We start from the raw sequence: 26627 nt of genomic DNA, 5'->3' as shown, positions 1-26627 counted from the left end.
GCTGCTATTCTTCTCAATATAAGATGAGGATTGATTGTGTTTTTTTTTCCCCCTTGGGTTCTGGTTCTTCGTTATTGGATTTTTGCCCCTTATGATTTTTTTCAACCTTTTGGATTGTGTTTGTTATTTTTTCTTGTTTTTCTTCCAGTTCTTGGTTATGGTTCTAGTTCTTTGATTTTGGTTCCTTGATCACACACAGTTTCATAGCTTGGGTCTTGCTTGATGAGGATTGATGTTCTTATTTGTGTTCTTCATTTTTGGGTTTTGAAAAAAAAAAAACAAGACTGAATAAAAATATTAAGAATGGGTCACACTTTCACATTCGGACCTCTATGTGGCTCACCAACTAAGCATTTAACAAGCAGAATTAAATGTTAACGGTCAATGCAGTCAAGTCGTCAAATTAGGGAAAAATTGTGTGATTTTAAAAAACATGAAAGTGACATTGTGCCTTTGAAAAGGAAAGGATACCAATTGCACCTCCTTAAAATCTTTTAAGGTAGATTTGTACTTTAGCCCTTATAAAAATGACACATAACAAGTTGTTGTAGTATGAAAAAGTCATATACTAATAAATTGTCACAAATTAGGTAGAGATATATATATATATATATATATATTAGTTGTAAAGAGTAATGACTATGTATAGATATGTCATTGTCTCAGTGACTTGGCACTATTTGGTTGACTTGGACTTTCTAGTCAACGAAGGTCTGCTTAATCATTCATTCAATATTTAATATACAAAGTAACCTAAAAATTTAAATAACATAGAATTTTACCAAAGTCATTTAATACATATTGGTTCATATTTTCATAATAGAAGAATGCTTGTGAGAAATAAAAAAACAATAATTTGACCAAACGCTACAAAAAGAAATTATTTACCTATATATCAAAGTCTACACCTTCATAAATATTTTTCTAAATACTACAAATTGGAATCTCAACCAGTATCAAATCAATATCCATTTTTATAATACAAAACATAAACTTTATTGACAGTAGAGATTTTCTCTCTTGAAGTACTATGTAATAACCTAACAATAATAATAATAATAATAATATAATAATAATTAATTATTATTATTATTATTATTATTATTAAGTGTATAAGTTTGTGTTTTAATAGTAATTATAATAGTTTTTTGGAATTATTATGACCCAAAGGAAAGTTGTTGTAGTGGCAGATGAGCAACTATTCTTCCAATAAGTCTGAAGTTTGAATCTGGCGGTGGCAAAATGAGATTTTTTTTGCTTTCCAAAATTACTAAATTACCCTTCTTAAAATCTGATAAAAATCTTCCCCTTCTTCGATTTTTTGGGAGAGACTGACAGAGAGGGAAGAGGGGCTCTGATTTTTTTGTTCTTCCAATCTTTTGCTCCACATTCGTCCTTGTCTTTTTCTCGTCACCGTTTCCTGTGTGTTCGTTGCCATCATCTCCTCATGCTGTTGTTGTGTAAGAGCTGAATCTCTGGCGTGTTTGCTCTTGCTTCGTCCTCACTGGTCAGTATTCTTGGCTTCTGTTTTTCTTTCTTTATTCTAGATTGTGAGATAGTTTTTCTTTGCTATTAGCATGATTACATTGTCCTTAATTTTTCACTGTTCATACACGAGATTTCCTCCTCCTTGTTCTATTCGTGCGATGTGAGCTATTTAAGGTAGAAGACTTGAATTTTTCTCTTGATCATTGAAGAATCTGCACTATGAGAATTGATTAGTGGCTATGGGAGGTTCATAGATTGTTTGCTGTCATTTTCCCCTGCATCCATTGTCTCCTTTTCTTCCATGTTATGTAAAGTTAATAGAGGCAAAGAAGTATTGAGCTCGCCTATTTCAAATTGTTTCTGTGCGTGAAAGACTGAATGGATGGTTGAAGGTACATAATTCTTAGTGTGTGTGTGTTTTGTTGTTATCCGTACTGTTTTAAGGAAGAGGAAAATTCAAATTTGAGCTAGAAATTACCTTAAAGCTTGATAATAATATACATATAGATCAACTTTTGAGTTAAATTCATCTTTTGTTTAAATTGGTTGATAATGAAGAATTAGTTAGGATTATGTTAGAAGAGATGAGATATGAAACTTAAGGATTGATGACTATAAGATGGTTGTTGAAGTGCTTATAAGCAAAAGTTGAACATGATTTTTTATATATTTATGGAGATTCGTTAATTCTTGTAGGAAGTATGAAATTTAATTTGGATGTTGGAACGAATATTTGTCTATGAAATTTATAACATGATTTTTGAATTTTTGAAGATGGATAGTTTTTGGTAAAATATTGAATGCTAGCATTTTTATGAGTAGATTGAAAATGATTTATGTTTGGTGCCTTGACCAAATACTAGTGAGAATTTAAAGAAAAAGTTTCAAATGTATTATGGTTTAATATTGGTGGTGAGTGAGGTTGGAAAAAGGAATTATTATACTGGTTGAGGGTTAAACAAAATTTTAATATGATTTATAGGGAGTTTGCAAGAGGAGAATTTTGATTAAAGTTGAGAGAAGGAATTTGAATTTTGGAGATTTCAGGTAAGTGAATAGCATCCCATTTAATTATTTATTAATAATCATTTATTAAAATATTTTATTTTTATGAATTATTTTAGTTTTAGAAATTTTGGAACAATGATGAAGTACAATTACATTATGATATGTGCATTTATTTTTCCTCAAGAAATATATTTTTCTAATATTGACGAAGGTATATTTGTTTATTGAATTTCAAAATTTCTTGGTTACATAATTAATGCAAGTTTGTATAGTCGCTCTGATGTATTAATTTGGCAAGTCTTATATATTTGAAATAATTCATGCGATCTTGATATTGAGAATAAAAATTTTATTTTAAAAAAAATTATTTCTCTCGCTTGTTTGAAATGTCATTTCTAAAATGACTCTAGACAGAACACTGTTGCTAACGGCAGTTCTATTAGCCTATGGCACACTGTGGTTAATAACTAGCTAGTTTATTTCATGGGCTTTATCCTTACATTTGTTATTATTGGGCTTTGTACCCACGTTTGGTTTTTGTGAATTGAGCCACGTTTGGTTACTTACCCTTGTGGACTGTGTGTCCACATTTGTTTCATAACCCGGGCTGTATTTAGTTACTTATCCTGGTGGACTGTGTGTCCACGTTTATTTTTGTGGCATAAGCTGCATTTGGTTATTTTACTCTTGTGGATTTGAATCAAGGCTCCCGTGAAAGTAAACTAAAAATACATAAAAAATAAAAAATAAATTAAATCTCATTGATTAGAAAAATCGAAAATATATGGAAAAGTACAGTGAATGGAGAATGATAGTCAAATAGAGTTAATGCTAATAGAATACGAAAATTTTAAAGTGAAAGTAAACTGAAAATACATAAAAAATAAGAAAATAAATTAAATCTCATTAATAAATCAAGAAAAATTTTCATATTAATATTAACCTAAAATCTATTAACCAATAAGAGTCAATTTTTTTGACCAATTAGATTGAAGCTACAAGATTTATATATTGATATATTGATGATAATATTTATATTGATATATTGATATTGATGATAAGATAAGATGCCTTAAAAAGAAAAATCAAAATGCAAGGGGAAATACAATAGACATAGGCCATGAATAGGAAAAAAGGGAGTCAGTTAATGCTCCTGTTCAAGTTGTGAATTACAGTTCAAACTTTGAAATTGAAAATAGGTGGACCACATGAAAAATTGATCGAATCGATGGGAGAAGATAATTACATTTTAACCAAGATAAAATAACTAATGATAAGGATCAAAATTTGATCAATGAAATACTTTCTATAAGATTTGTTAATATATATTGATATTGAGATACTTCATTGAGAAAACGACACACAGTACTTAATTCTGTTTGAAATAGTCAAAATCTATTACACGAAAAAAACATTTAAATGACAATAGTTAAAAGATATTTGCCTGTACAAGTCGATTAAAGGTAATTTCCCTGTAAAAATGGCAATATAATATAGGACAACAGAGTAAATTTATTAATCCATTTTTATAATTTTTTAGGTTATTTTTTTGTAGTTCATTATGATTAAAGTTAATTTTTATTAATAATAGAAATCATTTGTTCCGTTTTTAAAAATTAAAGAAAAAAATTGCATCACTTGTGCGTTGAACACCTACTGTTATTCTTAAGCCAGAAAAAATTCCTAAACTCCCCTGATGATGTGAATGTAGCAGAGAAAGGAAGAGCAACACGCTTCTCCTCTGGTTAATTCATCTCTGTGATTTTACTTTGTTAATTAGAAATAGAAATTTGGCAAGAAGAGGAAAGAACAGGGACATACGTTGAAGATGGAGGCATTGCAGAGAAAAGACGGTGCTGTGTGAGAGGGGAACACGTGGCAAACCCGAAAGCTGTGTGACTTTGGCCTGAATTTCAGGATTGCGTTCACAGATCCATCTTTGGTAAAAAGAAAAGAGGGTCTTTGGACGAAGGAGAATTTTGAGGGAGCCAGAGAGGGAGGACCCCAAAAAAAAAAAAAAAAAAAAAAAAAGAAAGAAAAGAAAGTCTAAAGTGAGAGAGCATAAAACAGAGGGACACGGAAGGAGAGATTGAAGGAGGATCCCAGTTTGAAGCACGGAGCAGCACTCAGAGAGAGGCAGAGAATGGCTGAGTATTGGAAGGAGGAAGAGCAGAGCCTAAAAAGGAAAGAATGAAGAAGGCAGAGAGGAATGTAGCCAAGGAAAAGATGAGACGTCCAATTTGAACTTCATATAGGGTTGTTCCTGGTTTTATAAAACCCATTTAATTTCATCCTCGATGAGATTGTGGACTAGTACGTGTTTCTGCTTTTGGAATGACAGGTGTGGGCACCAATCTGTCAAGTGTTACTTGACTTTGCTGAAAGTCTGTTTTTTTATCATTGAAATCTTGTTTGTTTTTGCTGCAATTTAGGATTTGTGACATCATGAAGGGAAGTTAAATATATGCTTCTTGGTGGGTTGGAGTATGGTCTTATTTCGGATAGAATTTAAATACAAACTGATTAGTTGTTCATTTTGGATATGCTATTAGGATGTTTGTAGGGTTCTGTATGTTTGGTTTGCTGTCTAAAAGTTTCATGATTTTTGGAGCCCAGTTGCATGATTAAATATGCCAACGGGTCTTTAAACAGTAGCGTCTGTCAATTTTTAGTGCCTATTTCGTGGATTTTTTTTATACTGTTGCAGAGGTGACCTTAATCCAAAATTTTGTACCCAAGCTTCCCTGTAAGTCTTGTTTGAGGCATAAAGTTTTCGTGATTTTTAGATTTTATTTTCCTAGTTGAGTGTGCTGACTTTATTGATTTTTCTATAGTTGTACTTGTTGGACCCTGAGATGAAATTGTGTACCTCCCTATGTTTAGTTTGATGTATAAGGTTTTCATGATTTTTGGAGCCCATTTGCATGGTCAAACATACTGGTTTTGGGACTAATCATAAAATGCTCTAGACAATTGGTCTGCTGCACCCTACCTCGTGTATTTTTCTGTCCTAATGCAGAAATGATCTTAATCTGAAATTTTGCACCCATGATACTCTGTAATTGTTATTTGAGATATAAAATTCTTAGGATTTTTTTTTTCTTATTTACCTAGTTGATTAGATTTGTTTTTCACCGTCAATCAATAAGCCTTACACCAATTATACAGCTTAATCTGTCGATTTTTCTCTTTAAGTACGTACGGAGGTACTCTTGAGCTGAATATTTGTATTCATATTTTTCTACATGTGTCATTTGATGTGTAAAATTTTCATGATTTTCAGAGTTTATTTGTTGAGTCAAATACAATAATTTTTGAATTGGAGACAACATAACTAGATTATTCATGAACAAGGACGAAGGGCAATTGTGTATGTGTATGTGTATATAATATTTTAATATTTTGCATGTGATATACCAGTTTGATTTGGTAAAAGAAATCTCTCATCATTTTTTTTTTTTGCTAAAGGAGTTGATTTAACACAAGACATGGTTTAACATCTATAAATTTGAATCAAATTTAAATATACAAATTTTTATGGATTCAAATGATGAATTTGACACATTTAAATAAAAATCTCTTTACATTCGGCACAAACCATGTTCAAAACTCTGGCTATCGTTTCTTTAATGTAGAAAACATCACTGTCGATGAGTGCATGTCGATTCATGTTGTGCATGTAGGTAAAAATTAATAAATAACCTAAATTTTATTATTAATTATAATATTTTAAAAAATAATTTGTTAAAAAGTGAAAATCAGTTTAAAATTTAAATCTAAGTGTTGTATGATTAACATTTATTTAGACACACACTGTCCCTGATTTAACTAACATTTTTATTAATGCTGGTAAAAAAAATAAACATTTTTACATGCCAGTTTTTGGAACTGGTCATTAAACACTTGCATCGGTCAGTTTTTAGCGCCTATTTCGTGGATTTTTTTTATACTGTTGCAGATGTGATCTTAATCCAAAATTTTGTACCGAAGCTTCCCTGTAAGTCTTGTCTGAGGCATAGAGTTTTGTTTTCGTGATTTTTAGATTTTATTTTCCCAGTTGAGTGTGCTAACTTTGTTGATTTTTCTATAGTTGTACATGGTGGACCCTGAGATGAAATTTTGTATGTATACCTCCCTATGTTTAGTTTGATGTGTACAATTTTCATGATTTTTGGAGCCTATTTGCATGGTTAAAGATACTGGTTTTGGCGCTGATCATAAAATGCTCTCCACAGTTGGTCTGCTGCACCCTACCTCGTGTATTTTTCCGTCCTAATGCAGAAATGATCTTAATCTCAAATTTTGCATCCATGATTCTCTGTAATTGTTATTTGAGATATAAAATTCTTAGGATTTTATCTTATTTACCTAGTTGATTGCATTTTTTTTTTTACCGTCAGTCAATAAGCCCTCTGCCAATTATACAGCTTAATTTGTTGATTTTTCTCTTTAAGTATGTACAGAGGTACTCTTGAGCTGAAAATTTATATTCATATTTTTCTACATGTCATTTGATGTGTAAAAATTTTCATGATTTTCAGAGTTCATTTGTAGAGTCAAATATAATAATTTTTTTATGTTAGACAACATAACTAGATTATTCATGAACAAGGACGAAGGGGCAATTGCCCCCGCAACCTGAGAGAAAAATTACTTAAGGTGAACCTAAGCAATAGTTTTACTACCCCTCAAAAAATTTCAGCTGTCCCCTCACTTCAAAAAAAAAAAATGTCCCTTATTTCCTTATAAAATTTCACTCATCCCATTAGAAAATTTACTATCTAAAACTATATAATATGTATAATCTTAAATAGCAATAGTTTAAAAATGAAAAAGTAATAATTTAGAAAAAAATTTCTATGAAAATTTTTTTCACAAAAAATTCTAAAACATGCAATCTCTTTGGAGGCAAAATGATGATAAGAAAATGGAGAGGTTCCATATGCAAAATTTTCCACCATACAAAAAATATACTCCCTCCATTCAAAAATGTAAGACATTTTTTGAATGTTGGATGTTAAAAAATGTAAGACATTTTTAGTCTTTCGAGGCATAATCATTATCTTTTTTCAAAAGTGCCCCTATTGATAATAATTTTATATTAATTATAGAGTATTTAATAAGGGTAAATTTAAAAAGATAGGGTTAGCTTGAAAGTAGATAACTACTTTATTGAGAGGTGAGATTTGATTAAAAACATCTTATATTTTTAAACGGAAGGAGTATATATTTTTTATTTAATGAAAATTAAAAAAAAACATGATTCTTATACACACATATTGCTTATATAAAGAGAGTCTTTTATGGTATTATAATGCTATGTTTTATGTGCTATTCTTATTGTTTAATTTTATTAAATTATTTAATAAATATAGTTATATATATATTTAAAATTTTTTATTAATATATAAATATTTATTGTAAGTTATGTTCCCATTGATTCATTTTTTTAGGTCCATCACTGTTCATGAATAACCAATGTCATGTAAGAAGCTTAGAACTTTGCAGGCATTAAGATGAACAGTACAGCCATGAGTGACAATATATAAGTCTCTGTAGGCATATTGAATTTTTTTGAAAAAGTAAATTTTCAATATATATATATATATATATAATGAGAAAATGATAAAATGAAATATTTGGTGCCGTGTTGTGAGAGAAGCTTAAAATCTCCATGGACATTAGAATCAATTTTATGGCCACAAGTGATAATATGTCTCCATAGGCATAGTGGATCTTTTTTAAGAAAATTACTTTTCTATATTATATTGGTAAAATGGATTTCCAAAAAAAAATAGAGAAAATATATATTGAAAAACATCTAAAAGTAATAAAAACAAAAAAAAAACATTTTCAAAATTTAAACAAAAATGGGAGTAAGAAAATGAAGTAAAATTATCTTTGCAGATTAAAATATATCAACCCGTTTTTAGAAACTTGTTTTATTTGTAATTAATAAATTATTTTCATTTAACTTTCTCTTTTCATGAAGATCATAAATTAAAAACCACTAATCTAATGACACCTATTTCTATCTTGAATTACATAGACTTTGATCTCTATAACAGGATTCAAAGGCCTCAAACATTAGCTCTAGGTCAAGTTCATCCTTGTAAATAAATAAATGTTTTTTCCTCATTATTTTCTTGATTTTATGTTCATTTTGTATGGAGTTAAATGGTAATTAAGATAAATTTTAAGGCCTTAGTACCAAAAAAAAATAAGTTTTAAGGCCATATGAATTTTGACCAATTAGCTTAAGGTAACTATTCTTATGTCACACCCCAAAAATTAGGTGTGACCGGCACGAGATATGGGCACAAAACTCATATCTCTTAAGCCGTAATCGAAGAAACTCTAAAATTAATACGTTAAACACACTAATAAAGTAATTAGAAATTGTTACAATATTAAATCAGATATTCAATTTTAAAAGAAATGTAAGGATCCTACCTGTAGTCTACATGGAGCACCTAAGGCCAGACGCCAACGTAGGTATAAAGTTCAATTTTTTTTATCAAATTAGGATTTGACTAAAATAATTCTTCTACTTCAATTCAGCAATAAAACTTCTCAGTGGATATCTCGAGTCACGAGTTCAACTATACCATCTGAAATCAAAATATCTTTTCTAGTGAATAATGTTCCAACAATAAATAATTGATCATGAATAAAAGAAAAGTTTGAAACAATTATGCAATTCAAAGAGGCAACGATTCTCATAAAAATTTAATAGACTTCAAAAATAAAAGAATTTTATAAATTTTAAATAAAATCTTGAACTATTAAAATACCATATCAAGTATTATTATCATTTGATTGCAAGAAAGTAAATAAATAAAATAAATAATTCACTAATTAAAAACTAATAGAATGTAAAATCATCAAATAATCAAATTTCTATTAGAGGAACTTATCAGAACAATTAACAAATGTGGATACAAAGTCCATGAGGGTAAATAACCAAACGCGGCTCTTGCCACGAAAACAAACATGGACACACAATCCATAAGGGTAAGTAACCAAACGCAGCCAAAACTATGAAACAAATATAAACACATAGTCTACAAGGGTAATGCTAACCAAACGTAACTTAAAGCCACAAAACAAACGTGAGTACAATGCTCACAAATAACCATCTCTCCATTCCACGTGCATTAGCCATTGCACGGGGCTAGCACCTCTTATAAACACCATGCTAGCTTAGTGAACCATGGCGCGCCAAAGGCTAACGAAACTGCCGTTAGCAACTAATGTTCTGTATAAAGTCCCATTCAAATCCATTTTCAAACATGCGACAAAATTATCACTTTCACAATAAAATTTGCATTTTCAAAGTGAAACTCGCATGAATCATTCTTTGTATCAATCCAATGTTGGTAGAATGAAATCTCATAATCAAAGTCCAAACTTATATTTATTAATTAGTTAAAATTTCAAAACTGATAAAGTTAATTTTACAAAATAAAGAAGTTTAATAAACAAACTATTCAATAATCACATCATCGTTACTAAAATAATTTTGCAAACAAATGTACTATTGTAGTAAAGGAAATCTTTATTAAAAAAAATCAATTGGGACACTATCCACTTACCTGATAACTCCTAAATGAATAACATGTGCTTTTTAAATACCTCTCTATTTCCCTTTATTAAAATTTTTATTTTCAAAGTGAAACTCACATGAATCATTCTTTGTATCAATCCAATGTCGATAGAATGAAATCTCATAATCAAAGTCCAAACTTATATTCATTAATTAATTAAAATTTCAAAACTGATAAAGGTAATTTCACAAAATAAATAAGTTTAATAAACAAAATATTCAATAATCACATCGTCATTACTAAAACAATTTTGGAAACAAATGTACTATTGTAGTAAAGGAAATCTTTATTAAAAAAAATAATTGGGACGCTATCCACTTACCTAATAACTCCTAAATGAATAACATGTGCTTTTTAAATACCTCTCTCTTTCCCTTTAGCTACGCTATTATCTAGACCAAAAGAATAAACAACTTTCTTTAATAAAAAATCCAATTCATATATTTCTAACTGACATTCGTGAACCCAATATATAATCTAGAACATATTTAAAGTCCTCAATCCTTATTTGTCTTTAACCCACCATCTGTATTTAAAATTTATATTCTTTTGTTCATTTCTCTCACCTATAATGATGTATTCATCTTTACCATGCCTCCTTCCCTTAATAACAAATAAATTATTTATCCTTAAGGCTCTTCAATAATTCTTCGCAAAATATGCTTTATTCAAAATAGTACAATTTCTTACCTTACATAACCACAACTGATCTTATGACCTCTTTAATTCAATATCATAAATGTCATCAAGTATAATAAAGTTTTTCAAGGTTCCCTTGTGCCTCAAGACCAAACTAATCTAAAAATTTCAAAATTTAATCTAACATGTTCAAATTCTAACCTATACACCATTAAGCAACTTCTTGATTTTCCCAAGCTTCATCATACAAAATAATTAACTTATTTTGTCAATCAAATTTCGCAATAAGAATCAACTTAATTTTAAGGGGGGAAAACTCAAGTCAAACCACCTTCATTGTACTTAAATCCTCTTGTAACTCAGGTATACACAAGATCAGAACAAATAACAAAGAAAAATTTACAATCCCAACCACATAAACATACTCACAAAACACATATTAACAAGTTCATATATTAACAAAAAACCAAGTGACCTAAATATTAAAATTTAACTAGGATTACCTTGGTCAAGTTTAAGCACTCATTTATATAAAAATTTTCACTCAAACACTTTATCAAACATTTTATGTGCAAGGGAGAAAAATTAATATAATGCTTTCCTTACTTCTCAATCCAAGCCACAAGCCACATATAGACCTAAACAAATCTTTTCCCATAAACTCATACCTATCAATTATTATCTTCTCCTTAATACTAAGAATTTCAACTTAAATTATCATCCCTACTCCACATTTACAGCAGGAGACAAGAATAAGAATCACCATCTCAATCATAACACACACACACACATACACGGAACAAGAAGAAAGAAAATGATTTGAAGCTTCTATACCTCATAATGCCAACTAAAGACAGAGAAAGGAAGGAGAATCCAAACTTATGCTAAACAAAGGAGGGAAGAATTTTAGTTATTGCCGCAATGAAGAAAGAAAGAGAAAAGGCTGATAAAAACCTCCAATAGCAGCAACACAAAACTCCTTCATGCACAACCTCTCCAAAAGCATAGCTTCCCACAGCCACCATCAGCATAGACAAGGGTGAAGAAAAATGGTTCAGGGAACGGAGAAGATAGAACAGCGAACAAAGAGACAACACGCATGCCTCCACAATGAATACTCCATGGTGGCCGGCGATTAGATGAGTGACAGAGGTGACAGCGAACACTGAGAAGAAAAGAGACGAGAGACACAGGGAAATGGGAAATCAATGCGTGAACAGGGGAGGAAGGAGCTGGGTGTCCGGGGAAACTCCTATAGTAGTGAATCACAGTAACACAACACAGGGGAAGCATACTACAACTCACACTCGGAGCTACTTGGATGGAGAAGGAAGATGAAGCCTCCAGCACACACCTACAGACACCGACGCCGAATAGAAGAAAGAGTGGTTAGTGGACGAGCTGCACAGGGGAGGAAGTCGACAGCCATGAAAATGAAGAAGGAAGATCGCAAGCTCCCTGAACCATCACAACAGTGAACGGACAGTGACTCCCCCGGTGGTTGATGACAGATGAGCAGAAATGAGGAAGAAGAAAGGCGATGGATGAGCTCTCTCGAATCCCTCGTGCCTCAGTCAATGCTAGAAAATGAGAAGAGGAAGGAAAGAAAAATCTGCTCTCCCTTCTCCACGTGTATGTTCATATATATATATATATATATAATAATTTGTTTTAGTTTTAAATTTTAAATTTTTTTGGCAAAAAATGGCAATTTCCTAAAACTAACGCAAGACAAAACTCTTCTCATGTGTATGCATTTTTTTTTTTAAAATCAAGGAGCTAATGGATTATTTTTATTTTTATTTATTACCACAATTTTCACAAGACCAACATTTCCTCTTGATATAGTTGTTCAAAGAATTATTAAAATATAATCAAGTACTCAATCATAAATTTTAATCTTAATTTAAACACTTTAGCTATTACATTATTTGTCCACTTTCACTACACCAACACTCCTCCTTATTATAGTTATTTCAAACATTTATAAAATACACTCAAAACAAATTACTCTATATATATATATATATAATTTATCATTATTATTTCATTTATTCATTTATTATTATTTTAACTTAAAATTTTATGGTTGTCACATCTTACAAGTAGGTTCTGTGATATGCCTAACACATTCCTCATCTACAATTGACACCCAAACCTATCTTGTTTTTGCAGGCCATCCTTTTCATTTTTCTTTTAACTAGTTTTCCAAGAGTTTTTTTTAAAATTTTGGTGGTAACTTCTTTAAATCAGTTTTTAGTACATAGGCTAAATATTTGCTCCTGTGCATCATCAATGTCACATTTTTAGGTGTGACAAGTATGATTACTCCTACAAATACACAAGATTGATGTTGTAATAAATCTTAGAGTATTCCAAGAGTCGATCCTGGGGAAAGATATTGATTTTTTTTACTTATGAAAACAAATAATAGTTTAAAAAAAACCTTACTAACTAATGCAAATAAATAAAAAGAATAATAAAAGCAGTAAACATGATGAACCAACCAATCAAATGAAGGCAAGGATTAGGATTCACCTACCAAGATTAATTATCCTAATTCAGCTAATTAATTATCTTCCCTTTATTTCTAATGACAATAATTTTTAAGATGTCCTAATTTTCTTCTAGTAGATTAGGATGTATTTAATTAGAGTTAAATCTAGTTTACTAAATTTTATTGGATAAGGCTGCTACCCAAGAAGGGGGTGAATTAGGTATTTACAATTTTTTTGGCACTTTTCATGTAACACTTGCCTCGAGTGTTAATAAAAGCACACCACAACTAAAAAAAAAACTAAGTATGGTTAAGGAATTGATTCTAAAACTAATTTAGGAAATAAACTATTTAAAACACTAAACAATTACACAATAGAAATAAACACATTTAAAACCTTTTTAAAAAAAAATAAAGGTTTTACATATAATGCACGAAAGCAAGCTAGGTGAAATTGAACAAAAAGTTGCTGTCATGGCATAATTAAATTGCTATCATGATAGCCCTCGTGGGCTAATTTCTAGGAGGTGTTGTTTTGTTATCTGACCTCCAATTAAAGTAATTCTAAAATCCACACATCATTTTTAATGTGTACTTCTAGTGTGCCAAGTTTCAAGAGAATTCAACGATCGAATTAAAACTTGTACACGTTACAAGATTGGTTAATGTTGCTATTATGATAGCTTTATTTTGCTATCATGATAACACCTCTAGACCAAATTCTTGAGTGCACTATTTCATCATCCAACCTCTAATCAGAGCGATTTCAGAGCCCACACATCACTTTTAAAGAGTATTACTAGTGTTCCAAATTTCAAAAAGATATAATAGACGGATTGAAAGTTGGACACATTACAAAATCAGACAGTGTTGTTGTAGTACTACTAGTATTCCAAATTTCAAAAAGATCTAAGGATAGATTGAAAGTTGGACACATTACAAGATTAGGCAATGTTGTTGTCATGACAACTTTATAGTAGCACCTTTAGACAAACTTCTAGAGTGCACCGTTTCTTTATTAGACCTCTAATCAAGGTAATTTTAAAGCTCACACAAAGCTTATAAAAAGTTTTACTTGTGACCTAAATTTCAAAGGAATCAGATGGTCAAATTTAGATTTAGACACCAAGAAATAAAAGTGTAGCTTTTTGATAAAAATCATTTTAAAATTATCTAGATCTCATCCTAATTGTCACAAACCTGTGGGAACACTTTGGACACATTGAATAAAACTTGGAGTACCTGATATAATGTTTAAGTGATAGAAAAACCCTTCATAAAAAAATTTGACCATCCAAGTATCATTTTTCAAAATGAACCCTAAGCCTTCAAAATTCATAAATCACACAAGAGTGGCAAAAAACCAATCAAAATACCATTTACACATATACATACACATGTTAAATGTTTCTACTTGGCTTAGAGATCCTTATAGGGCTGATGCACCCACTCTCTCTACCTAAGGTATATGTTTGCCTATAATACACAATTCGCAATACAACTACTTTGCATTTTCTTATAAAATCACATATATTTATGTATACATACACCAAAATAAACATTTGCTTGTAGTGAAAATTTAGTCTACCATATGAATCCATCAAAATCACATACCATAATCAAGTTTCCTAGCTATAAATCTATGAGCAAACAAAAATCATACATAGGCATCCAATCCACATACATTCACACACACACACACACTCACATCCTACTGACAGCCTAGCTTAAATACATTACAATATATTTGCTCAAAAGAAAGGGGTTGTTATTCATGGCAATCTACTGATGCAAACCCCTTGCTAATCTCTTTTCCTTATCCGCTACTAGATCTTTTGCCTAAACTTGAAAATGTTCAAAAGAAAGGGCTGAGACAACTATAGTTTCAATAACAGAGAAATCTATATTTATTGTTACAAAGTAAGATATAGTCAAATAAATGAATAATAGATTTAATATAACATATGTTTTAGCCATTTAAAATGCATGAATGCATGATATAGGCCGATGTAACCTTTCTTGACAACAGAATGCCCCTTAGCACTTTTATCTCGAAGGTAAATCATATACCCACTTGTACGTCTTCAGGCACAAAACATTATCTAAGATATGATTTAATCTACTAAATTACTTGTGCCCTTTGGATGTGAATCTTAAGCATTCGAAGCTAACTTGCTCTTAAAACTAGCCTGATTTACTCTCCATGTAAGGGCTACCTTAGCTTAGTAACTCAACCCCACACTTCTTATGTTAGATTCTTTTGCCCATTGAGAGGTGTTGAATACTCAATCTAGTAACCCTTTTAGTGAATTGAGCCCACAAATAAGTAGGACAACACTAAGTATTGGCAGTGTGCCATAGAATATCATAAGTTCACACCTCCCTATAGGTGAACTCCTACTAAGATCATGCCTCCTACTCTTTTATACCTTTCTTGATTATTGATCACTTCAACACTTCTAGGTAGCATAACATATGTCATTCCTCCCTTAAGTAGTTCCTTAGCCTATCTAAAGTACCTAACTAGTTACACTTCCTTAAGTGCAAGATTTAGTTTCTATAATCACAATGCATGCTAACAATCTCATTTTCATAAGAAACATTATTGTTAAACAAATAGGAAAATAAATGCACTATTATTAAAGTAATACGTCGTTGACCCTTATAAAACACATTTAATTGCATTCAATGATTTAAAACATATAGTGCATGATAGCTAGTATTATTTATTCAAAAAAGCTAAACAAAGCAATAAGAAATATAAATTCTCCTATTACCTCAACCTTTAGTACTAAAAGGGTTCCCCTTGTATAAAGATAAAACTCGGCTTGTTCTTTAACCTCAAAATAGGTTTCACTAACAATCCCTATAACTAAAGTGTAGTGGAGCTGCCTCTCTTTAGTTCACAAACCACACCAAAAAAGGTTAAATTAAATTAAAAATTTAAAAATCTTAAAAATTTTAGGATGTTACATTTTGATTCAAAAGAGTAAAAACATGAAAGCAAGATGGAATCTAGAAATTTTAAGAGATTTGAGGAGAAAAACTTTAACACAATTGATTTATCCCAATTTAACCTAACAACTTGGCTTACATCAAATTCTCAAGATCACCCTTGAGATTTTTAACTATAATCACAAGCTTCAATAAGTACTTACTATTATAGTATAACTCTCAAGACTTGATAAGTCTTGATTCAACAACAATACTTGCTACACTAGCAAATTGATACAATTCACTTGCAAAATTCTCTTTCTAAAATTTCAACTCACATAGAATGAAAAATCTCTCAAAGAAGGCTCTCTAAAAAGAGTAGATGAAATACAATGAAAGTTTATAAACTAATAAGAGCTTTTTTACAAATATGTTTACAAGAATGTTCACAAATTTAGAATGATTTCAATATGCTCACTTGCTTTCCTAATAACTTAAATAAGGTCATATATGTAGATTAGGAAAACTTTAGACTATTGGAATAGTGATTATAGCTATTGGTGACATTTCAAGTATGGGACTTAAGTGTGTTCAACTTTGATTTGGATGGTAGGAGTTTTAGTCTCTTTTGTATGACAAATCAAGCATGAATGCAAGGTATTCTCATACTTGAAATGGATGACAGAAGTTCCTACCTTCTTTGGATGACAATTCATTCATGAATGCAATGGGCGACAAAAGCATCTAGCTTTTCTGGGTGACAAAACATGCTTGAAACACTCTAAAACAAGCTTGATTTGGCTTGCTTGGTTTTAGGCTCTCTAAAGTCAGACTTTAACCTAAAATAGGCATATGCTATTTCAAGCATGAATCTACCTAATTTAAGCTTGAAATGTCACTTATGTAAAATGCAAGCCGATACTTTAGGACAATTCAAGCATGAATGGAATGCTTTCAATCATGAAATGGAGCACAAAAACACCTTCAAGACACTTTCCATCTATAGGTGCCAATTCAAGCATGAATTATCCTAATTCAAGCTTGAAATGACTTACAGTATAGTGTTTAACTTTTATGGTCTAATTCAAGCATGATTCATTCTATTTCAAACTTGAATTGATTCCACTAAGTCCTATCATGTACTAGAGATAGTCAACTCAAGTGTGAATCATCCCAGATCAAGCTTGAAATGGACAACTGAACATAGTTTCATTTTAAAGGTTTGATACTTAAAATTAAAGGACTTGTGAGCCTAAGGTTAATTCTAAAATGATGCATTCTTATCAATTTAATGATGTGTGATTAAGCTCTCATAGTTTTCACATTGAATCAAAGAGAAGAAAATAAATAAACTTATTAAACTAAGTCTCCTCTTGATCTTCATGCTCTTGGAGGTTTGCTACTTCAATGGCTCTTGAAATCTACACAAATAACAAACACAGCTCTTAGTTTTAATCATCAAAACATATGGCACAACAAATTCTACTCTCTAACTAAATCGTAAAGCTACAATCTAAACTACTACATATTCCTAAATTATTCCTAAATTAGTTATCTATATCTATCTCTCCAAGTTTAGATAAGTTATTCGCCTTCCAATTCATCAAACTACCAATAAATAATCTATATAGTAGTCGTCTATATATGTAATAACCTAAAGTTTTAAGTAAAATTAAAAATTTATAATTAAGTATTTTAATTATAATTTTTGGAGTAAAAACTATAAGAAGTATTCAGGTTATAATAATTATGATTGTATTTTTATGGTTATTTAAATTCAAGTTGTAATAATTTAGGAATTTTAGCAAAATTATAAATAATGTTAAGAATTTCTAAATGTATCTCTATTAACTTATGGAACCAATATTCAAAGAGATTGATGGTTCAATGGAAAAAATGTTGGCTAAGCATCCTCAACATGTGGGTTCAAATCTCCTCAATTAGACCAGGACTTTCGGTTATAAAGAACAGGGCCCACCATACCACTGCTCAAATCGAGTCATTCTCTCTAAATATGGGTAGTCTCCTAGGTCCATCATGGCAGAGTCAAGTTCTATGCTCTAGATCAACAGGACTTCTTAACCTTATACAGATTATGACCATGACTCCCTGCCCTAGTTTAGGGTAACCTCATGGATCATTCAATATCCTAGGTCCATCGTGGTGGAGTCAAACTCTACACTCTGAATCATCAGGATTCTTCTCCTAAGTTTGTCCTTATGGAGTTAAGCTCTACGCTTTGAATTATCAAGAGTTCTTGGACCTCTTCAGAGTAAGGCCACATCTTCCCTTACCATAATCTAGAATATATCTTACAAATGTGATGTATGTCAGTGAACGTGCCATCTCAAATTCATTTCAATCAAAACTCACACATCCGCATGCATATACTTTTATAATACTGCCACTCTATCAGTTCATAATACAATGCACGTAGTTATATCAAAATACTTGCAAAAAATTTCATAAATGAATAAGTAAAAAGGTTACTCCAATTATCTTTAACCCTTACTACTAAGGGTTATCAGCCATACTAAACTCTCAAGGGTGCAAATTCTCATAAGCAACTTTATAAGTGCTCAATCTACATAACACAGTACTCCTCAGTCAATTTCCATCACATTTCATAAGCACTGATTCAGCTAAATCAAATCCCTTAACATATAAAATAGTTTAATTGAACCATTTTCAATTCACTTATCCATTTTTACAATCATTAGCCCTATAGGTTAATGACTCAATCAACCGTAACAATCTCCCAACATATCATTCAACTAAAATTTTGCCATTTAACCTAAATTTTAAGCCATTTTGAGTCTAAATCCTCAAAGCTCGACCATTCAAATCTATACTAGTCACAAAACCTTAGTTCTATATTTGATATGTCATTTTAACCCTTTCTTTTAGATTACACACTTCAAAATCTCATGATTCAATTTCTCAACCGATGAAGTTTAATGAAAAAGGGGTAGAATTAAAGCTTAGGATTGCATGATACTTACCTAATAAGTTATTAATTGAAGCAGACTCCTGAGGTCCAATTATGGCTTGCCCTAACAGAGATGGCTTCCTCTTCCCCTCTAGACGAGTCTCCAACCATTTTCCTTTTGATTTTATGAGTTAATCATATCAGCTTTAAGTGATTCCTGGATGGTGTACTACAGTGCATGGCACAGTGAGAAAATTATCATTTATGCTTGTGCGTTATATCTCAGATTGTCTTTCTACCTTTCAATCCTATCATTACAACACCCAATCAACATAAATTATCAACTCAACATCCAAATCACAATCAATCCACTAATTACTAATTTACCCTTGATTAGCAACTAGTTCCTGGGATTGAAATTCAAGATATTATAGAAAGGGAGAGCTTGATCTTCAGTCACCTTTCTTCCTCTCCTTCGTTCATCAATCACCAGTAACTATAGGGAGTGCTATTCATTTGCCATTAATATTGTGAGTTTCTTCTCTTTCTTACTCCATCGTCATTCACTTGAACTCCTAAACATGCATTTGATTTGGTTGTTGTTAGTCTTTCTTCTTCCTCCTCCATTTTGTTTGATCAAGGTAGTAATCACACAAAAAGAAGGGCTTTGATGGAGGTCTAGTTTTGAATCTTCCTTCCTTATGCATGGCACCAGATTCTTCTTCCTCCCCTACATTGATTCTTCTTTGTCATCCCCTTCTCTGTTACTTTGATTCAAGTTTAAAGCTTTGAACCTCTTCTTGCTAATTTTGTGTGTGAGAGTTTTAATGGCTAAAGCTATGAAATTTTCTCCTTTTTGCTAAGTCTCTGTGGGTGGGGAGAATATGTTGTTAGGAAATTATCCTTCCACTCTATTTCTAAGTGCTATGTGGATATGTGGGTGATAATGGGCTAGGCAAGTTGGATTTATTCAAGTATCAGCACTGTAGATTTGTTTTGGAAGAAATGGTTAGGATCAGATTTGAAGAGAAGAGGTTAGTATTAAAGTTTAAAAGATAATGTCTCCAAGGTGTTTGATAAAATGCTTATTAAAATTTTTTTCTTAATTGTGCATTTTCTAAAATTCTATTAATTATAATAGAAGCATGATTAATTCAAATGCTATTTGCTTGAGTTTAACTTGAGAATTTGCTAAGGAATTTGATTATGAAGTTGTTTTGTGAAAAATTAAATTTTTAGAAATTTTATGGTTGGTGATTTATAAACCGTGATATTGTTTTATGACTGATTTGGGATGCATTTAATGTGTTTGATAAAAAGTGTAGAACAATTGGAATAGAGTAATTTAGTATTCTCAATGTATTATAGCCTAATGTTATGAATTTAGATGTTGTTTCATTTTAAAATTATAAACTTATTTCATATCCAAAATAATTTGATTTTGGATATTCACACACACACACACACATATATATATATATATGTATCCATATAAGATATTTGATTGATAATTAAATGATTAAGTTAGTTTATTTTTATGATAACTCTTGGGACACATAAAGTGTTTGATATGAAAGGTTGGGAAAAGAAGATAGTGGAATTGGGTACAGATGACTAATATTGTTGAATGAGTCATGGTAAAAGTTGTTTATTTACTATGAGATTTGGAAACTTAGTATTGTTTATATAGGAATGATAGAGATATATTTATTTAACTTCACATGTGATTTTATTGTGATTGTTTAAGGTTGATATTTTCTTTTCTTTTCCTTTAAATTATCTTGGATTGAAGAATTTGGATTTATATAGTGTATGAATGAAATAATAATAATTTCAATTCCCAAATGTACTCTATAATCCTGAAACATGACATTATCACACAGATTGGGTTCTTGTCTTTAAAACTTGAGACATGCATTGATTGAGCTACAAGCGTTACACTATTATTTTGCATAGTGTTTTATCTTAGCTTTTTCTATAAAATGTAAAGTTATAAATTACATAACTTGTATAAGGAAATACTTCAAATCTAGGACCCCTAGCTAAAAACCTCAACCTTTATGATGGGTAGGACTCCTCAAAGATGAAGCTCTAAACCAATATATAAAATGCCGGTTATGGTATGTTACTAGCCAAGTTTCATTCTATAATAACCCAAGAATTTTAACTAAAGATTTAAAATATATAATAGAGTTTTAAGTGTGTTTAAATTGTTGCCATTTGCCTAACATATCACAAGTTCGAATCTTATAAGTTGAAGAGTGAAATTTTTTTCTCATTTTTACCTTCAGCCTATTTGACAAAATTACCAAAAATGCCCTTCTATAGTTAAAAAAAGAAAAAAATAATAAAAAAAAGAAAAGATAGAGATCTAAATTGCACGGCTTCTTCTTCCTTCCATATATTCTTCTTTCCATTTGAAAACTCCAGAAGCCATTGAGAGAGAGAGAGAGAGAGACTTGATCTCCCTCCAGTCCACCATCATTCCTTCCTTCCCTCTATCCACTTCTCCTGTCATCCTTTACTACCCAGTTCATCACTGATATGCAAGGGGCCAAGACTTGTTAATGCTCTATCGAATTCACCTACTAGCTTCATTATTGTTGAGCTCTTTGTTCATCCTCGATCCTTGCTACTGTGCGTGCGTCGGACCTCCTTCTTCTTCCTTTGCCATTGAAGTTGTTGTCTATAGCCTCCCTTATTTAGCACTGCATAGTTCTTCCTCTTCTTCTCTGCTTTTCTGTAGTTGATTTAAGGTGAGGGTCTTCATATTCTTCAACTCTCTGCTAATGTTGTGTGGATATATTTTTTTTGGGGCTAAAATTATGATTCTCCCTCCTTAATTTCCCTCTTTCTACCTTAGTAAAAAAAAAAAATCTGTCCATGTGTGCTGATTAAGGTTGGAGCAATTATGATTCCTCCTCCTTGTTCCAGTTGGTACGAAAATGGGAGTGTAGATGAGCATATTTTTTTTTTATATTTATGTAATTTCAATATAATTGATAAGTGGATTATTGTTGATGAAGATGAATGTGGATTGATTTTTCTTTGAGTTTAAATTTGATCTTTATTGAAAGAGCTAAATTAGGAACACTTGAAAGGAAATTGAAGAAGGAGAAGCTTGCTATTGTAATTTAAACTTTAAGCACTTGTTCAATTAAACGTGTCGAAGAATTTGAGTGGAGTAATTTAGTATTTTCAATGCATTAGGCCTTATATTGTGGGTTTAGATTTTGTTTTGATAAATTTAAGTTTAGATTTTGTTTTAATAGGAAGCATAGAAAATTTATATAGATGTTTGAAAAATCTTTGGAAAAGAAGAATAAACTTGGTATTGGTTTGAACATTGAAGCATACAAGACGTATGATAAAATGACCGATTGATAGGAAGAATTTTAGTGTATGATGGGATAAATAAACATGTTAATTGTATTAGTGACAATTAAGTTGATGTGGGAGATAATTAAGGGAAGTAGAATTGAAGATAGGATTTTTGAAGAGAGTATTTTCATTAGTAATTCAGGTACCAAATTTCTATTTTTGTATTGATTTCTAGTATATTTATGGAATATCTATTTTAATACTTGAGGTATGTTCAAATTAAAAATTTTCCATTCCACTCCTCTAAATTAATTTGGAATAAGTAAAGCATGATATGTGCATATATACATCCTTAATAAAAATTTAGCTACATGTGCTTGAAAAGAATTGGGAAGATAAATTGTTATAAATAAAGTCCTATGTAGAAAGAGTGTGTGTGTAGTATGGTAGAGATTGAAGGAGCAAATGTATAAATTGGATTGGGTTAAGAACTTAAATGATTGTGGTGTTGTTAACATGGGGAAAGAGGCTATTAGATTTGAATATATGCCATTAAGTTGCCATTAACTTCGAGACGGTGAATTTTAATACTGGGTAACAATATAGGTAAGTGAATAGCATCCCTATTAATTTACTAATAAAATCTCTTTTACTAAAACATTACATTTTATGTAGATGATTTTTAATTATTATTATTATTGATTATGCTAAGTATTGGGCATTTGTTAATTAAATTAGTTATCTTGTGAAATTATATATTCAATTTTGGCAAGGAATAATTGAGATATGATAGGTATGTGAATTTTCTTTTTGGGTTATATTTTTAAGATTGATGAAATTATTTTCACCAATTTTAAAAAATTTTGGTTACAAAAAAAAGTTGTAAAAATGAACGTTATTATGAAATTTTATTTTGACAAGTATTGAAATAAAGTTTGAAATGATCCATGTGAGTTTGATATGGAGAATGCAAATTGTATTTCAACAATGATTATTCTCACAAGTTTGAAAAGAGAGTTTTAGAGGACTTTATACAGAACACTGGTTGCTAACGACAGTCCTATTAGCCCTTGGCATGGCATGTTCAATGACTAGCTAGTTTGATTTTTGTGAGTTATGTTCTCACATCTATTATTCGTGGGCCTTGTATTGGCGTCTGTTTTATGGGTTCAACTATCTTTGGTTAGTTACCCTCATAAATTATGTGTCTATGTCTGTTTTGTGGTTTCAACCATGTCTGATTACTTACCCTCGTGGACTGTGTGTCAATGTCTATTTTCATGGCTTAAGCCACGTGTGGTTATTTTACCCTCATGGACTATGTGTCTACATTTGTTACCTATTCTATTAAGTCCTTAAAATTCTAAATTTTTATTTAACTTGTATATTTGAAATTTCAATGGTTTCAGTCAGTAAGTACATTATTTTGATTCACATGTGAATAATTTAGTTTCTTCAAACATGATAGAATAAAGCAATAATAACTTACTCTCATTTTATTGTTACGATTAAGATTTACAAATTTAGTACTGAATTATCATATTTGCAACTATTTTATATAATTGTTTGCATTTATTATTTTTACACTTTTAAACTCCTTTTTGGGGATGCTATTCACTGAAAAATGTTTTGGTCTCAGATTCATTAGCTAATGCTAAATCTCCTATAGATCCTTGAAAGGTCTATCACTAGGTGGGAAATGGAGAATATAGTAGGTTTTGATGTAAAATTTGAATTATGAAATTGTATTTTGTAGATTAAATTTTAGGTGCTCTACATATGTTATAACTAGGATCTTTATTTTGATATATATATATATATTCCATTTGCTGGCTAGAAGGAGCTAAGCTCCTAGTTGACTGATATTTGATTGAAAATTTGTATTATAAAATTTTTGAAAATCTTATGTACATGAGAGATTTTGTCAGAATGTCCACAAAGAAAAAATATTAAGGCATCAATTTGAATGACAAGCATTTTAAAAATAGAAAATTTCTTAAACCAGGCTTAAGGGATGTGTGTTTAGGTGCATATCCTATGTCGGTCATGCCTTATTTTCTTGGAATGACACATTCTTACCCTTATTCTAACTCTTAACTATTGCCTTGTGTTCTTTGACATATGGCTAAACTTCCTCAGTGTTGTGTAAAACATACAAGTGAACTTTCTTCCATTATGTCTTGTCTATGCTAATGAGTTTCTTCCTAATGATTCCACCCTGTTCACCTATGGTGTCCTTTATGTACTTTGGCAACCTAATGGCAGCCACATTAAAGAGATATCTAGTGCATAATTCAACTGCATCTTCATGATGTACTTCTCAAAAAGACACCCCTCAGGGCAACTTTAATTTTTTACATATCCTTTTAATCCTTCAAGTAATGCTTTATTGGGTACATCCATCTCAAATAAAAGGGCCACATAACTTTATCTCTCTAAGAAAGTGAAATGATGAAGGAACTATGATGTTAAAGAATGAAGGCAGAAAAAACATTTAGAGCTCACTTAAAATCTTAGCTATTTCTTGTTCTAGCTTTGGCAATTTCTCTAGGTTAATCAACCTTATTACAAATTTCCTTAAAGAAGAAAAAAAATCTAGTAATTGTGGCTTGTACCTTCTCTAACAAAATGGATCATATACCTACTGGCAATAATTTTTCCATGATCATGATAATCATGAATCTTGAGACCTACTAGTTTGAGGTCTTTCATGGATACAAGACTACTTATATTTGAAGAATATTTCATGCAAGAATTCACATAAAGCCAATTTTTCCTTTTTATATAGGGTGTAAACTGCTGGAGGTAAAAAATTATGTTTCCCTTTCCTCACTGGTGCCAACTCTTCTCTTAACCCTATGCTAATCAAACACATCCTTGCATTAATACCGTCCTTACTCTTTCTTGAAATGTATAGTAACGTGCCAACAAGACAGTTGCAAACATTCTTTTCAATGTGCATTATGTCGTGGAAATCCCTAATAATTAGGGTCTTTTAATATGGTAGCTCAAAGAATATGAATTTTTTTTTCCAACCATTCTTTACAATCTTACTTACAAATGGTTTTCTAAATTCAATATTCAAATCTTAAATCTTTTCAAAGAGCTACTCACTGCTTAATGGCATAGGAACTCTATCCTTCTTCAGGTAGCCATTAAAGGCCCTTTTCAACTGTCAGTAATAATGTGTCTGTGACAAAAATTGTTGATGCTTAATGAAGATGTTCTCCCTACAATGTTTCAACCACACTGAATAAGTTTGTTCCTCACAAACTGGACACGTATCTCACCCTTTGATACTGTATCTTGATAAATTGCTATAGGTAGGAAAGTCATTTATGGTTCCAAATAATATTGCTTGCAGGATGATATGTTCTTCTCTATACCTATCATAAACCTCCATACCTATCTCCTATAGTATCTTTAGATATTCAATTAAAGGAGCTAAGTATACATCTATATCATTTCCTAGTTGTCAAGGCCCAAAAATCAACAATGATAGAATCATAAACTTGTGCTTCATGCACAATGCTAAAGTGAGGTTGTAGATCATCAAAATGACTGGCTATGTATTATGAGTACTACTTTGCCTACCATGTGGGTTCATTCTATCACTCGCTAGTGCAAGGCAAATGTTTCTATCTTCAACCCCAAACTCAAGGTATATAAGATCAACCTTTTTCTTTTAAGGAGAATCTGTAGGGTGCCATGCTTGCCATCCTTAATTCTCTCGTCAGCATGCCATGTTAAGTATTTAGTATCTTTTACAATGTTGTATAGGCATTTAAATCTTGGTATGATTAAAAAGTTCCACAATGACTTTGCTAGGTTACATTTATTTCTCTTATACCATGATGCATTGCATTTTGGATAGTTATATAAGGTTGAATACTCTTTTTGAAAGAGAACACAATCATTTAGACATGCATGTACTATGAACACCTGTATTTTGTCCAGACATTTTTTTAAATTTAATAATAAAACAAAATATAAAAAAATAATAATACAAAAATGAAATTTAATCCCTTTTTAAGATTATATTTTCAAAAAATAATAATAATGATAATTTAACAAAATCAACAAAAAAGAAAGGTTAAATCTTGAAAAAAAGAAAATCTCTCTCAAATTATCCCAATCATTCAAAAATATTCGAGAATCAACTTTTGATAGTTAATTTTTGTTACCTTTTTCTTTCTCTCTTTAA

At 30.8% G+C, this 26627-nt stretch overlaps 1 long non-coding RNA gene across 1 annotated transcript; it reads left to right on the top strand.

The window, feature by feature from the left end:
* The first annotated feature begins 1350 nt into the window (after positions 1-1350).
* Positions 1351-5403, top strand: LOC129312653 (uncharacterized). The gene is made up of 3 exons (XR_008593645.1): positions 1351-1507; positions 2471-2535; positions 4277-5403. It is a non-coding gene; the product is annotated as an uncharacterized LOC129312653 (long non-coding RNA).
* The last annotated feature ends 21224 nt before the right edge of the window (positions 5404-26627 follow it).

Source organism: Prosopis cineraria, unplaced genomic scaffold (assembly GCF_029017545.1).
Source record: "Prosopis cineraria cultivar Desert tree isolate PC_DT_omini unplaced genomic scaffold, ASM2901754v1 PC6, whole genome shotgun sequence".
NCBI classification, from domain to species: Eukaryota; Viridiplantae; Streptophyta; class Magnoliopsida; order Fabales; family Fabaceae; genus Prosopis; species Prosopis cineraria.
Note: the sequence above shows the minus strand (reverse complement) of the source record. Positions and strands in the feature narration are given on the sequence as shown.